Below are 17,125 nucleotides of genomic sequence, written 5' to 3'. Positions count from 1 at the left end.
TAGGCCTCCCTTACAAAAAAGTTCTATAGAATTCTATAGAGTTCTATAGAACATTTTATAGAGCTCTATGGTATTCTATAGAAGTACAAAATTTCTATAGAAACATATTTCAAATTCTATAGAATTTATTTTGTGTCTATAGAATGTTTCTTTTTTTCTATAGAACCTATAATTTTATAGAATTTCTATAGAATTTATTTATGAATTTATATATGTGATTAATACATTGTCTCACCATTATTGAAAGATCATGGAATGAAGTGGATTGATAATTACATTTTTATTTTGCCAATAACAATTTTTTTTTTCATCGCTTACAAAAAATTATATGATAAGCAATTTTGCATGTAAAAGAATAGGATTTTTCTTTACCAGTTTATAGATTGTTGAAAATCAAATTAAAATCTGGACAAAATACAGAAAAACAATATAACACTTTTCTGTAGAAACTCTATGAAATCTCTATAGAATTTTGATAGAGATTTTATTCAATCATTCTATAGAAAATCTATAAACAAATTCTATAGAATATTTGATATAAATTCTATTTATTTGATTTGACAAAATTTGAACAAATTTGTAAGGGATATTAACATGAACCAATTATCATTGTGTACTTGAATTATATCAACTTTTGCTTACTGTATATCATCAATTATTATAATTTTTATTGCTTAATGGGGGTTACATTTTGATTTTGCCAATAGCAATACAATAATACCTTTTACAATTTTGCATGTAAAGGAATATGATTTTTCTTTATAGACTGTTGAAAATCTAATTAACTTGGACAAAATATAGACAAACAATACAACGCTTTTCTATATAAACTCTATGAAATCTCTATAGAATTTTAATAGAGATTTTATAGAATCATTCTATAGAAATTCTATAGAATAGTTGATATAAATTCTATAAAAATATTTTTATTTAATTCTATAGAACACATTTGTAATATTAACATGAACTAATTATCAATACTGTGTATTTGAATTATATCAACTTTTGCTTACTGTATATCATCAACTATTATCATTTTTCATTGTTTAATTAATGGGAGTCGTTAATTAACACCTCCCTGGTTTTAACAAACACTACTCCAAGCCATAATGGATTGGTCCGTGCATGCAGTGCCTCATGGGATAGCTTGGTGCAACTGCAAGAAGAAAATCGGCGGGAGGATTTTAATTGTGTAGCAGCCAAGCAAGCTAGCCTCTAATTTTATTTGAAGAAAGATGAATACTTTGAATCATGTACAGTCTTAGCCAAAGGTTGGTTAATTAGTATTGTATTATTAACCTAGCTTACACATACCATATATGAGTTACATAATAAAGAATCTATGCTTTTTGGCCTAAATAGTAGTAGGCCTATGAGAATCAGGCCAACAAGCCAGCTAAAGTAAGGCCTACTACTACTAGGCCTACATATGGTGACTTGGGATTGGTTAGGGAAGCTAGGCCTAGCTAATTAAGAATTTAATTCGTTTTGTGCCTTCAAAAGAAAAGACCTACTTCATTGCTTAAATAAAAACAACAAGTTTTAAGCCTATATCATGATAATAAACAATTCTGTCCTTATTCTATTGTTTTATAGATCTCGCCATCTCGTTACCAGATTATACTGTAAAGCTGTTTTTTTGCTGCGACAGTCATTGGCCAACAAAGTAAAAGAGATGAAAAAAACACAGAAGGTTAGCGCACAGGAGCCACAGCAAAAAGAAGATACTGAATAGTTTTTATGTTTTGTATATTTTGTTGCACCTTGTTATTAATTCTTTTATTCATTACTCCAACTCATAACTGACCGGTAAAGTGTATGCTGATGTGTAATTATTAGTTTTATATTTTTAATTCTAAATTAGTTATTTAATTTATCCAAAACCTTGATCTTTTTACAGTGATATTATCCCTATTTCCCACAAGGTACAACCAAAACAATCCAGAATATATATATAAAAGACACCGAACCAACTACTAGTTATTCAACTGCAAAAACAATATTTAATAGTGTATAATAGTATATTTTTATGTGTATATGTGTAATTTCGTTTTTATATTGTTATCCTAAATATTTTATTGATATTTCAATAAATTGCAGTACGCACTGAAACAGATGAAAAATTGACTTTAGATTTTATTACAGTACTCTTTTCGCCTATGCCTAACAAACGATTTGCTGTCGCATGAAAGAAGGTCTAATAGCGGACTTGTATTTATTTCAAGCTGAAGATCTCAACCACCCATAGAAAATAAACATTGTTTGGCTACTCATTTTCTATAGAAAGTTGTTGGGTTTCTATAGAAAAGTGAAACTTTTTCATAAAAGTTCTATAGAAAATGTTATAGAATTTGTATACAGCTCTATATAATTTCTATGGAGCTTTATATAATTTCTATAAAGTTTCTATAGACCTATTATAGTTTTTACAGAGTTTCTATAGAATTTCTTTAGAGTCTCCATAGAATTTCTATAGAGCTTTATATAATTTCTATAGAGTTTCTATAGAATCTCTATAGAGTTTCCAAAGAATTTCTATAGAATTTCTATAGTTTCCATAGAATTTTTATAGAGTTTCCATAGAATTTTTATAGAGTTTCCGTAGAATTTTTATAGAGTTTTCGTAGAATATTTATAGAGTTTCCATAGAAATTCTATAGAATTTTTATAGAGTTTCCATAGAATTTTTATAGAGTTTCCATAGAATTTTTATAGAGTTTCCATAGAAATTCTATAGAATTTTTATAGAGTTTCCATAGAATTTTTATAGAGTTTCCATAGAATTTTTATAGAGTTTCCATAGAATTTTTATAGAGTTTCCATAGAGTTTTCATAGAATTTTCATAGAGTTTCCATAGAAATATCTATAGAATTTCCATAGAGTTTTCATAGAGTTTCCATAGAATTTCTATAGATTGTTTCTATAAAAAACTTTATAGAAAATCTATAGAAAATTCTATAGATCTTCTATAGAATTTTTTTTTATAGAATTCTATAGAACATTTTTGTAACCCATTCCCATAAAAGAAAGAAGAAGAAAACAGATCTGTCATATAGGCCTAGCTAGCCTAACTAGGCCTAGAGCTATAATAGACTATAGGCCTAGTAGGCCTAGAGCTAATACTAGGCCTAGGCCTATTATTATGATAGGCCTAGGCCTAGGCCTATTCTATTGTTGCAACCACTTTACCTTAAAAAAAACAATTTGTATCCAAAGCTAATTTGATACGAAGACATCCTTCCACATGCCAATAAAAAAACTACTAGCTAGGGGCCTAGGCCTAGCTAAGTATAAAAAGTGTATTGCTATACAATACAATACAACGGATAGGCCAGCTAGGCCTAGGCCTAGGCTAGGCCGAAATCAAACTTCCCCGCAGGAGGTTCGTGCAGGCCCACACTTTTTGAGACTCGTCAACTTATTGTTTAAAGAATGCAGATATTTTTTGCCCCGTCGATATAAAATATTTTCCCGTAGAAGTAATTATTAGTTTATTACTAATTCTTATGTTAAGGTAGTATAAGTATAGGATTTGGTAAATCATTTAATACAAATAAATATAAGTAGAACCACCAGAACTATTTCCGCTATACAGCCCTATTTAAAAATGGCCTGGTCTAAATTAACATTCTACCTACTAGGGAACGTAGGTTGGCCGAGGCACTCTGCTTGACTTTCTAGGCCCCCCACACTACAAGTCCTAGGCCTACCCGTTAGGCCAATTTCTCTCGCGTTGTGGTAATAAGGATACGCAGCTAAAGTGAATTTCCTCCGCTACACTGAACCACGAGCTAAGCCTACATATTTACCGATACTCGTCAATTTATTTTTTTATGGCATCAATGCTACACATTTTGCCCATTGATAATACATTTTCTCGTACTAAAAGTACTTATTAATTTAATTCATTATGTCTATACTTTATTTATTTAGATATTTAGTTTCCGTTTCTTGTTGAATAAACTGCAAATAAATAAAGCTATTGTATTTCTAAAGGTTCCTTTAGCAAAATGGAATCATCTTTCCTATAGTTATTATAAGAATACAAAAATATTTAGGATCTCGCTATTTATCTGGGCGATGTAGTCTGTGGGGTTAAAGAATACTCGAGCGGAAGAATACAACACATAATAACCATATCTATTACCAGTAAAACAGCGTCCTCTCTTATTATTTCGCGTAGGTTTCAAATAATAACGGGGAAAAAAAGTTAAGTAATATTTAATAGCATAAGTGTGTTCCACTCATAAAAGAGTATTTAATTCCAAAATTGTAATACAGTATATCGAAAAGTTAGATTTTTATTAGTGATAGAAATTTAGTATTATTTGGATAAAATAAAACTGTAAAAACATCATTCAAAAACCATCGTGGAAAAATACTTAACCAACTTCAATTTTGTTCAAATTTGGTACAATAATTCTATATGTATTTATTTATCTTTAGTATAAAAATTGGGTAATTTACTAGAATTTTAGATGATTTGGACATTTTTTATTTTTCAAAATATGATGCCTATGGTTCTACTATACATTTACAACATTTTTTTTTACTAAAAGTGCGCCTAAGTTATTTAAAAAAAAAAACTTGATACTAGTATTTTTCTTTTACATTATAACATTTGTGTAGTAAATTTTTCTTCTCATAAGCTATTATAGTGTAGGCCTACATTTATATTATAGTAGAACCGTTTAATTGGGGACAGCTCTTTTTACTATTTCGCCTTATTAACGTCTGTTTTTTTAACATTCGCCATTTACATTGCAAATTATAAATGGTATTATTATTTTTTAGTGGATTTAGAATAGCTAGAACATGTGTGATAGTAGTTTTGACTACACTATATCAGGGAAGAGTGAGATTAAAGCAGTCGTGAATTAAAATTTCAATAAAATTTGTCAACAAATATAATTTTACTGTTTCGCCTTAACGTCTGTTTTTTTAACATTCGCCATTTAGGCCTAGGCCTACATCGCATTATAAATGGTATTATAATTTATACTGGATTTGGAATAGCTAGAACAGTGTGTAGTTTAAACTATACTATATCAGGGGAATGAACGTGAATTAAAATGTCCATAACATTTGTCAACAAATATAATTTTGCGATTTCGCCTTAACGTCTGTTTTTTTTTACATTCGCCATTTGCATTATAAATGGTATTATTTTTATAATGGATTTGGAATAGCTAGAACATGTGTGTAGATCTTTTCCAGATGGATTTCTTTCAAACTAAATGAGGGGATCTGCTAGGTTCCCGCCCGGAGAAATAGTTTTTCTTACAAGATTTGAATAATCAACAATATCAACATTCAACAGTGTGGCGTGTTGACCGCAATGAATAACAATACCATCTTCCCCACTACACCTGCACCAACTCATTTGCATAATAACGCACGGCATACCAACTGATCAATATTTGTATAGGAGTAGCAATCAATGGGTTGGTTGGATGGCTGCTGTTGTTCATCATGTAATTCATTGTATCAGTTGTTTTGATTTCTCATGATCAATTATTCACTTAATTCATTTCATTTATTCATGATCAAACACAGTAAAATGTAGTACATGGTTTGGAATAATGTTCGTTTGTTCAAAGTTAATAATTCACACAGAAATTGTGAAATTATTTATTACAATAATGCATATGTATTTAAATAAATAGAGAGAATACACTAGCCAGGCTAGGCATCGGCATCTTTACACATTTCTATTTATTTGTTCCTAATTTTCTGACATAACTTAGGTGTTCTTAAAATTGAGGGCGCCAAACATAAAATTTACGAGATCGGAAAGAGGCGGGAAGCCAAAAAAAATGATGGTGTGCTCCCTTGCCTCTAGCACGGTAAGGCTCTCTCACAGCCTTGGGGGTACCACACATCAGATGCTTTGATGTTATTGCCTCATAATGTGTGGTGGAAAGGGGGACGTTTAAGTCTGTGAACCCCAAACACAGAAGCTCGCATAGCTTTAACTCTTTTCCACCGACCGGCATGGGGTTTGAACCCACGATAATCGTGTTCCACGACGCTCTACCAACTGAGCTATCCGGCCCTCTGGTTAATAGCAAGGTTAAAACTAGATTCGTTTCCTCAAAAGTACGTCATGAATATGCAAATTTATGACGTAACGATTAGAATGACGTAATATGAAGCGCGTATAAGACTATACTATTGTCACCTTTTATTACTCGTGTACATTGTGGCATAACGGGTAGTGCTCTAGTAACTATCGTTTGGATTGTATTCTCTCAGCTCTACTGGCTGGGGTTCGAATCTCTACGGATTTCTTTTTTTTTTAAAATAAATATAAAATGCTTTTCTTTTATTTTGAAAGAGAGATATTTAGAGAGTCAGGTTAATTTAGAATAATATAATGTAAAAGATTAACAACATCAAAATTCAACAGTGTGGCGCGTTGACCGCCGCGAATGACTAACAATTGAATGTCAGAAAAAAAGGAATTATAGTTCTCTTCGTTACGTGTTTAGAAAAGAATTTATATCTCATCGTTGGTGGTGGTATGTCGGCGTTGTTATGCAAATGGCTTTGTACAGGTGTAGTGGGAAAGATGGTATTCCAACCGTTTAAAACCAAAATATCGGCTAAATATATTCTTTTTTGCGTTTCAACATAATTATATGTTAATGATTCCAATTACGATACAAACTTTTTTTTTATTTTGTAGGTAAATTGGCAGATATAACCCTTTTTGTCTTTCCCCTTAACGTTTTCATACCACAATCGCTGTGCTAAGGGGAATTTATTATTACCCTTAAGGCCATTTTACACTAAAAAGAGGGAAGTAAAATCAACCGATTGACCCCTATCTAAGTTTATTTTCTGTCAATCCTTAAGGCTACAATTTATATAAAACAAAATAATTAAATGGTTAAATTCTGTTTCACCAAATTTATAAATAATTCTAGGTCCTAGAGGCATGTCTTTTAATTTGTTGTCGGTGTCTTCTATTCTAGGCCTAGAAGGCCTAGCCTAGGTCTAAGTGATGCGGCCTTTGCCGCCTGGCTGGGCGTGAGGTGAGTTGGTACCAATTTTAAAAACTAGTTGCATAGGCCTAGTCAGCTAAGCTAAAAGGTTAGGCCTAGCCTATTATAGTCGCCGCATATAGTACTGTATATCGCTATTAATTAGGGCCAAAATTAAATAACTAGCCTAGGGGCCTAGCTAGGCCTATTTAGCTTATCTTTCTTAGGCTAGGCCCTAGCCTAAGCCTAGCTAGGTAGGCCTAGAATAGGCCTAGTAGATATTCGCCCAGGATTCGCGTATGGGTGTTAAACGGATGATCGGGCCCACTTTTGTATGCGCACCAAACAAAAGGAGGCCTCCAAATAGCCATAAATAAACACAGAACTAAATGGCCATTAAACTAGTTTAGTATCTAGTCAAGTATCAGCCGCGCAATGTTTTTATGAATATAGTAAATATTAATTAATTATTAAACAGCCGATAAATACTAATCAATGTGTCTTAATACAAAACAAATTTTACTAATCTAACATCTAGTTTTAATGATTAATTATAATAATTAATCGTATATTTCTTTTCTTATTTCTGCATATCATTATTATACATGATACCCCAAACAACAAGGCTCATCTCATAAACACAATATTTCTTGTTTTTTTAATTGTACTTCTTCATTTCTTATGCACTTGGAGTTTATAACTTGATACAGAAACCATAATCCTGTTATCGATAAAATGAATATTAATTATTAATATTGGTAATGGTAACTAATAATAAATAAACTAATTTCCAACATTTAAAAAACCACAATTTGCAGAATAAAACCAAAACGGAAACAAAACAACTTTATTTATAAAAATCACACATACTTATTGGCACATGTAAAATAAATTAAAAAAAAAAATGTACTGGCATAACTGACGGCCGCAATAACTGGTGGCTGAAATGATCCCAAAAGAGTTATGTTGTCTGGTACTCGTTGTGTTAACATTAATAATGTCTTTTTCCTTTTCATATAGGCCTAGTGTCTGATGTGTTGATGGAGTAAATGTTCTTGGGCAGCTGGTTGCAGTTTTTCTCATTTTCTATTTTTATATTGTTCTTAGTTGATGTCATATTCTAAATATGTAATTTGTATTGTCATGACGTTGAAAATATTTAAATAACAATTGTCCATGTGGTTTTTAACATCTTTAGATTCATCAGAGATTCATCTGATGTTCAAATCCAGTAAAAGTATTGGATTATTTTATTGATGATTTGTTCTACTGTACAATCATGTAAGAATTAGAAATCTGGCTACTCGCTCAAAGCTGCTACAGTAATGTACTGTGTTAGGAATACTATTAATTGAATCTAACATACACTGGATAGTTCCTAATTTCAGTCTGTTACAGTATTAAATTTAAGAATTTTATTAGGGAACATACTACACTAATTGTGCTTCATATTTTCATATTCATACCGGTAATTTTTTAAAAAACATTTGACGTTTTTAACATGTATGAAATCTATCTCCAGCAGGATCAATTACAGGACAATTGTTCTTGTCTTATATGTGATGATTTTTATGTATAAATAAATGATCATAATGTAAAGAAAAATAAATTAGAAACATTGACATTCTAGCTGAAATACTTTGAAATATTTAATCACTGAATAACTTAATAAATTACACTTTAATATTGTAAACATTTCCAAATTGATCAGCTTGTATTATACCATGTACCGTCAATTCTAATAGTAACCCACACTCTAATAGTAACCCCCCTTCTAGTAGTAACCCAACTTATAAGTCAATCTATAGTAATAACCCACTACTACTACTAGTAACCCATGGGGGAGGTTATTATTAGAGTCACAAAAACTATTGAAAAAATGACATTAAGACTGGTCGTTTATTATGCAGCAATATTTTGAAAATAAGGAGATAATGCATGTTGATCTCGGGAGGACTGAGTGTTTTTGAGTTTATGAAATAAAGTTCAAACAAATTTATTTATTCGTACTGTTTTATTATTTTTCTATGATTTGCTGACCGGAAAAGTTGGGGTGGGTTACTATTTTCAGGTGCCTTACTATTTACAGGTGCCTAATTTAAGATTAGTAATAATAACCCACTACTCCAATAGTAATCCCCCTTCTCCCCCCCCCCCCCACTTCTAATAGTAACCCACCCTAAAAAACAATCAAAAAATAATAACCCAGGGTTACAATTAGAAGATTTACGGAATCAATTAGTTTAAACTAATTAAGAGCCATTGTCTGTAAAAATCAAAGATTTGGTGGCAGATGTAAAAAAATGGATTTCGCTCAAATTTTTACCATGAATAGACATTTCAATAAAAAGCATATCTACAACATTCATTTTAATTTTTAGCTTCCGTTGCCATGACAACGGTCAATTATCCAAATTTTGATGTTTTTGCCATTTTTCACAGATTTTCTATAGTAAAAAAGTACAAACTTGTATACTTATTTTAACCAAAAATACTTACAGTATACAGTTTTTGTTTATAGCAGTGTAAACAACATGTATTGAGTTCCATTTAATGTAGAAAAAAAAAATTTACAAAATGGAGTTTGGTTGATACCATTATTTTAAAAAGGGGTGTTTTAAAAAAATATTTTTTTTATAAAAGTATACCTCATAAACGTACCTATAACTTCCAAAGTGGTGTTTTTATATCAATGAACTTTTGTAATTTGATAGTCAATAGGTTTGTCAACAATAATCACAAAGAAAACACTGGGGTAAATTTCGTACATAGGTTTTGTGTTGCCAGGAAAATACGAAAAATACAAAAAAATACAAACAAAATATCAACAAACAAAACACATGAAACACAATTTAAATATGGCTAATACAATAATAAAATGTATATGTGGCTTGTCATAATGCTACTAGAGTCATACGAATAGTTTAGATAAAATAGGAGAATGTGTTGCTAGGTTTATTTCAATTAATTGCCAGAAAAACAGTATTTTGCATTGAAATATTTAGTTGATGGAAAATAATGTTAAACTTTGAAATAATTGCGTCAATGGTTTTATAAATTTTTACATCTATTTTGTATAAAGAGAAACAGAAAGACCTCCCAATAAATCTGACCTTGTAAATAGGTCATTTGAGGTCAAAAGGGGTCAGAATGCAAAACAGGACAGGTCCCCACTTTACTACAACTATTAATGTTTGATCAAAATTTACAAGATAGTTCATAAAAAATTCTCAACAATTTTCATTTTTTACCTATAGTGTTACCTTAGCAACCATTTCTATGTGTAACTAAGGAAAGTAATTTGTTTAAAAACGTAAAAAATGGCGTTTTTAAGAATACAAAGAATTTATTGCATTTGTAATTTTTCTCAATTTTACTTCTACTGCATTCTAATAATCTTAAAGTGATGACAAACTTGACCTTGTAAATTCATTCATTTTGAGGTCAAATGAGGTCAACATTTTACCATAGTAACTGTTTCTATGCGAAAATATTTTAAAAATAAGGGGTTTTTCATAAATACAAAACATTTTTTCTACATAGTTTTACATTTCTTCTTTTTGCCAAATTTACTTTAAATACTGAATCCTAATAATCTCAGAAAGAAAGTCTTGACAAATCTGAATAAAGGTAAAAAATTGACCTTTAGTGTTATCTTAAACCTGTTTACGTAACTAAGGATAATTTTTTTTTAAAAATAAAATAAGAAATACAATAAACATGGACCTCTAATTCATAGGTCCATGCAATAAGTATCACATTTTTCGGGTGGCCGCTTACGGGAGGTCATTTTAAATCAAACAAAAAATGTCATTTCATCAGAACAAACAGGCTTTTCAAATTGCGTCCGTTAAGGGAGGTGCCCGCTGTAAATAAAATAATATGGGGTTTTCATGAATAAAAATAATCACAGAAGAAAGTCCTTACGAACATGACCTTGTGAAACGGTAATTTGAAAATGCAAATAAGGCATGCCTGCTAATTAGTAATAATCTACACATTAAAATTTGTATAAGATAAGTATGAAAAATCTAAAGAATATCTCAATTTTAGTTACCATAGTAACTGTTGCTATGCATAACTAAGAGAAATTAAATAATTATCAGATAATTATTAATTAATAATTAATACTGAATCCAACCATCACAGTAAAAAAAATATAGAATTTAAAACCAATATTTAATATAAAGTGTGATATTTTACATGCTGACCTTAAATGAAATGAAATCTCACATCAGGGCTTCAATATTTGTTATGTAGCATTAACATACCTGAGTATATCATTGACTTTTGATTGGTTCAATTTTGGGGAGGGGAAAGTGGTGGATCCAGGAGTTTGAAATAGTTAGGGGGTTGGAGGCGAGGGTCTAAAAACTTTATGTCCTATCTTTTGCATTGCAATTTTTAACTTGGGGTGGGTGGGGGCTTTGAGAAAGGGGGAGGGGGGTGGGATGGAGGAGTTTGAATCCGTCTATTGGTTGGGCGATGGTAGCGGCAGTATGGGTGGTGCTTGAATGCATGCATTTGACACTCTATAGTGGATGATCGACCAAAGTGTTGCAGTTTATATTTTTGTGGTTATTGTCGGGGGGTGGGGGTGGTGGTAGTCGAAAGTGGTGGTGGATGGGCATGTGGGATCTGCTTAGGTTAGCAAATAAAAGAAGTAAAAAAATGAAAGAGGAGCTTCAAAATAAGAGAGGAGTAATCTGTTGCAAAGATTAAAATTCTGATAATTTATTCAAATTTTCAGAGGATATAACCTATAAAATGACATTAAAACTGGGAATTACAGAATCTATAATTAAAATTATTGTTTTTTTTTCTTACAACACAACTAGAACTATATAAAACATTAAGAATTTTTCTGACCAAAGAGTTTCAAATCAGATAATCAAAGAAAATAAAATGTTTTTACTAATATACCATGTTTTTTTTTTTATAAAAATGCCTATGTTTCTCGCAACACTGCTTGTAGATTTTTAATTTACCCCAGTATTTTATTTTAGAAATCAATTATTAAACCTTAGAACAACCTATTTCTAATAAATCAGCTAAAAAAATACACCACTTTGGGCGTTATGGTGAAGTAAAGTTTAGTTGCATTTAACAATTTAAAAAAAGTGAAAAACACCCCTTTTTAAATAAATGGTATCTCCCAAAGTATAAAATCAAAAATATAAAAAAAATTATGAAACAGGTACACAATGCATTGTTATTATGCATACACTAATTATTATTTGTAATTAAATGAACAAAACAAAAATATCGTTCATCAAAGTAGTACCAATATCCATTTTAAAAAACCTTAAAAAAGGACAAAATTTGTCAAAAATACAAATTTGGCCGTTTCCATGGAAATATATGTGTGAAATAAAAAATACTTCATATTTGATTTCTCTCAACACATATATAGCCATGTGCAAAATTTTAAAGAAATCCATTTTTTTGAGTCTGCCACTATTTTTTATATTTCTTTGATTCTTACAGACAATGGCTCTTAATACATGCTATAGACTATTGTAGCCCAAATATCAAATTACACTTTTAATATTGCAAACATTTCCAAATTGATCAACTTGTAGTATATAACCATGTATCAATTAGTTTAAACTAATTAATCCATGCTATAATCTATAGACTATTGTAGCCCAAATATCGAATTACACTATTATTTATAATAATAACAGCAACCGGGAATCCACAAAATGTTAGGATTCAGCCAAGTAGCCTTTTTTGCAATTAAAATCTCATTACACGGAATCTCTTCGATGTTATAGAACACACTTCTCGTAGGCGTGTTGAATATGCGTGTAATAGCGTGTTGTATAAACGCGCCCTTAGGTGCAACAGCCTGACAAATTGATATGGTAACACTATTAAAAACAAGTATATCAATCAGAACGTTAACATACGTTATGTTATATCTATTTTCAAACCTTTTAAAATCAAAAACTCATCAGCATCATTTTTTCATTCTTAACTTTCATCCTTATAATTATCCAATTTTGAATTGAGAATCCAGGATTTGATGTCAACAATTTCGCTACCTCTTTCTTGCCTGCAAAATGAGAAAAACAAAAATGCAATTATTCTATCATCTCTTACAGATGTATTTGTCCTAAATTTGTCCTATTTTGATGTCACATAACAGCTATCCACTTGGAATCGAGAAATTGAATATTTGCGACCAACAACCGGCCCATATTTTATAATGTAAAATAAATTTAAAAAAAAAATGTACTGGCATAACTGACGGCCGCAATAACTGGTGGCTGAAATGATCCCAAAAGAGTTATGTTGTCTGGTACTCGTTGTGTTGACATTAATAATGTCTTTTTCCTTTTCATATAGGCCTAGTGTCTGATGTGTTGATGGAGTAAATGTTCTTGGGCAGCTGGTTGCAGTTTTTCTCATTTTCTATGGCTATATTGTTCTTAGTTGATGTCATATTCTAAATATGTAATTTGTATTGTCATGACGTTGAAAATATTTAAATAACAATTGTCCATGTGGTTTTTAACATCTTTAGATTCATCAGAGATTCATCTGATGTTCAAATCCAGTAAAAGTATTGGATTATTTTATTGATGATTTGTTCTACTGTACAATCATGTAAGAATTAGAAATCTGGCTACTCACTCAAAGCTGCTACAGTAATGTACTGTGTTAGGAATACTATTAATTGAATCTAACATACACTGGTTAGTTCCTAATTTCAGTCTGTTACAGTATTAAATTTAAGAATTTTATTAGGGAACATACTACACTAATTGTGCTTCATATTTTCATATTCATACCGGTAATTTTTTTAAAAACATTTGACGTTTTTTACATGTATGAAATCTATCTCCAGCAGGATCAATTACAGGACAATTGTTCTTGTCTTATATGTGATGATTTTTTTGTATAAATAAATGATCATAATGTAAAGAAAAATAAATTAGAAACATTGACATTCTAGCTGAAATACTTTGAAATATTTAATCACTGAATAACTTAATAAATTACACTTTAATATTGTAAACATTTCCAAATTGATCAGCTTGTATTATACCATGTACCGTCAATTCTAATAGTAACCCACACTCTAATAGTAACCCCCCTTCTAGTAGTAACCCAACTTATAAGTCAATCTATAATAATAACCCACTACTACTACTAGTAACCCATGGGGGAGGTTATTATTAGAGTCACAAAAACTATTGAAAAAATGACATTAAGACTGGTCGTTTATTATGCAGCAATATTTTGAAAATAAGGAGATAATGCATGTTGATCTCGGGAGGACTGAGTGTTTTTGAGTTTATAAAATAAAGTTCAAAGAAATTTATTTATTCGTACTGTTTTATTATTTTTCTATGATTTGCTGACCGGAAAAGTTGGGGTGGGTTACTATTTTCAGGTGCCTTACTATTTACAGGTGCCTAATTTAAGATTAGTAATAATAACCCACTACTCCAATAGGAATCCCCCTTCCCCCCCCCCCCCACTTCTAATAGTAACCCACCCTAAAAAACAATCAAAAAATAATAACCCAGGGTTACAATTAGAAGATTTACGGAATCAATTAGTTTAAACTAATTAATACATGCTATAGACTATTGTAGCCCAAATATCAAATTACACTTTTAATATTGCAAACATTTCCAAATTGATCAACTTGTAGTATATAACCATGTATCAATTAGTTTAAACTAATTAATCCATGCTATAATCTATAGACTATTGTAGCCCAAATATCAAATTACACTATTATTTATAATAATAACAGCAACCGGGAATCCACAAAATGTTAGGATTCAGCCAAGTAGCCTTTTTTGCAATTAAAATCTCATTACACGGAATCTCTTCGATGTTATAGAACACACTTCTCGTAGGCGTGTTGAATATGCGTGTAATAGCGTGTTGTATAAACGCGCCCTTAGGTGCAACAGCCTGACAAATTGATATGGTAACACTATTAAAAACAAGTATATCAATCAGAACGTTAACATACGTTATGTTATATCTATTTTCAAACCTTTTAAAATCAAAAACTCATCAGCATCATTTTTTCATTCTTAACTTTCATCCTTATAATTATCCAATTTTGAATTGAGAATCCAGGATTTGATGTCAACAATTTCGCTACCTCTTTCTTGCCTGCAAAATGAGAAAAACAAAAATGCAATTATTCTATCATCTCTTACAGATGTATTTGTCCTAAATTTGTCCTATTTTGATGTCACATAACAGCTATCCACTTGGAATCGAGAAATTGAATATTTGCGACCAACAACCGGCCCGTATTTTATAACTACTGTAGTACTGTACTTGTTCAAAAATAACACTATATTGATCTCTTTCCCTTTAATGTTCAACAATATTCCAATTAAAATGCTTAAATACAGAAGTATAGGCCTACAGGTACATATGACAACCTCAGACATCCATCCTATATTAGACTGTGTTCCAGCCCGTAAATTTTGGCACATATGGCGTTTTATACGTATAATATAATACTCAGATTTACGCACTGGGGAAATATGTGAAGAAATCGATTTGCATGCCCGCAAATATCCGATAAGAATGACGTAGGTTATCATACCATATGTGCCAAATTATTTATCTTTACTATTTACGGGCTGGAACCCAGTCTAATCATATATATGCACTGCTCTTTAACCAATTGAATGCTCTTTGGCATGTGAATAACGAACCTTTTTAAATATAAACTTACCTGTGAGATCGTCATGGTTGTATAGGTCATCTCCTATAGTAGTAAACAAAAACAATTTATAACATTAATATTTTATACATTTTCGTTCTTGATACATTGTACATTTGTGTTTTCAAATGTTTTGCTGCTAATATTGTAGTAGACTTACCTGATGTTGTGGCAATTTCTAGTTGTCCATAACTATCAGCATCATCTGCTGATAAACAACAATAAAATGTTAAGAATGTAATGTTTACGAAAATCTAATTTGTGTCTGATAAGTGCCATTTCCGGCATCTACAGTTGCACAACTCTTAAACATTTCTTATGACACAGGGACAGATTGGAATGGAAAATGGGACATGGATTAATTAATTTTAACACTAAAAAAGAACTTCATAGAAAGAGTCAATCTTAATTTCACCTCACCTCAGCACCAGCTGGTATAGATTTTTATTAGTAATGTTTTATAAGCTTACCTGTGATGTTTTCTTCTTCTTTAAAAGTTTCATCTGCTGATCAATAATAAAAGAAAAGTTAACAATTTAATATATTTCTAATATCTATCTGTACATTAAGTACTTTGATTGCACGGATTGCATTGAAGAACTTAAGATCTACCATAAAATTTTTTTCCATGTTTAAAACAACAAATATATGGTCTTGATTTTATGGCACTCTGGAATTGTCTCTTCTATTAGCAAAAGAAGTATTCTCATTTTACATACTTTGTTTATAAACTATATTAAAGCTTACCTGTAAAAGTATTCATTTCTACTTCTAGGCTTCTGGGTTATCTCCTATAGAAAAACACAATAAAATAAGTTTTTCTTATTCTTCTTACCTGTACAAGTGTTGCCACTTGTTAATTTGACAAAATTTGCTGATTTTTCAATTACCTACTGGCAGAACAGGTAAGTAAAAGATATGTACTGTGTGGGTAATAAGCTGTACGGACTATATAAAGGGCAGGAAATATTTTGAGATAATCTAGGTTTTGGCGAGATTCTGGTTTTTAAGGTGTTTATGCTTTGTGAGAGTGAAGTTTGCATTGTACCAGCAACAATGCCTATTTTTTTTTTAAAAAGATGTGCCGTGTTTAAATCGTTTTCACCCGCAACTACAGCAATTGCATTATAATTCTTCAAGGTTGATATGTCCTTGGCTATTGGCTTGTCTTTAATTTGAGGCGATTTATACAGCCGATGAAATCAAATTTGAAAGTAGTCTGTAATTGGATTTTTATGGGAGTGTCGACTTGTAGGTACTTTTGGCTATAGTCTTCAACATAAGTTGCTCTTAGAGTGGATACAATAGTCTACAATTGAAGATGCTTTTAAAATTGGGGTAGGGGAAGTATTAATAGAAGGTAGTGGGTTAAATAGAGGGAGACCTGCATTGAATATTTGAAATGGACTGTAGTCTTCAAAAAGAAGTTGC

This window comes from Antedon bifida, chromosome 9 (assembly GCF_963402885.1).
Source record: "Antedon bifida chromosome 9, ecAntBifi1.1, whole genome shotgun sequence".
In the NCBI taxonomy this organism is placed as follows: domain Eukaryota; kingdom Metazoa; phylum Echinodermata; class Crinoidea; order Comatulida; family Antedonidae; genus Antedon; species Antedon bifida.
The sequence above is the reverse complement of the archived record's forward strand: the minus strand, read 5'-3'. Positions refer to the sequence as shown.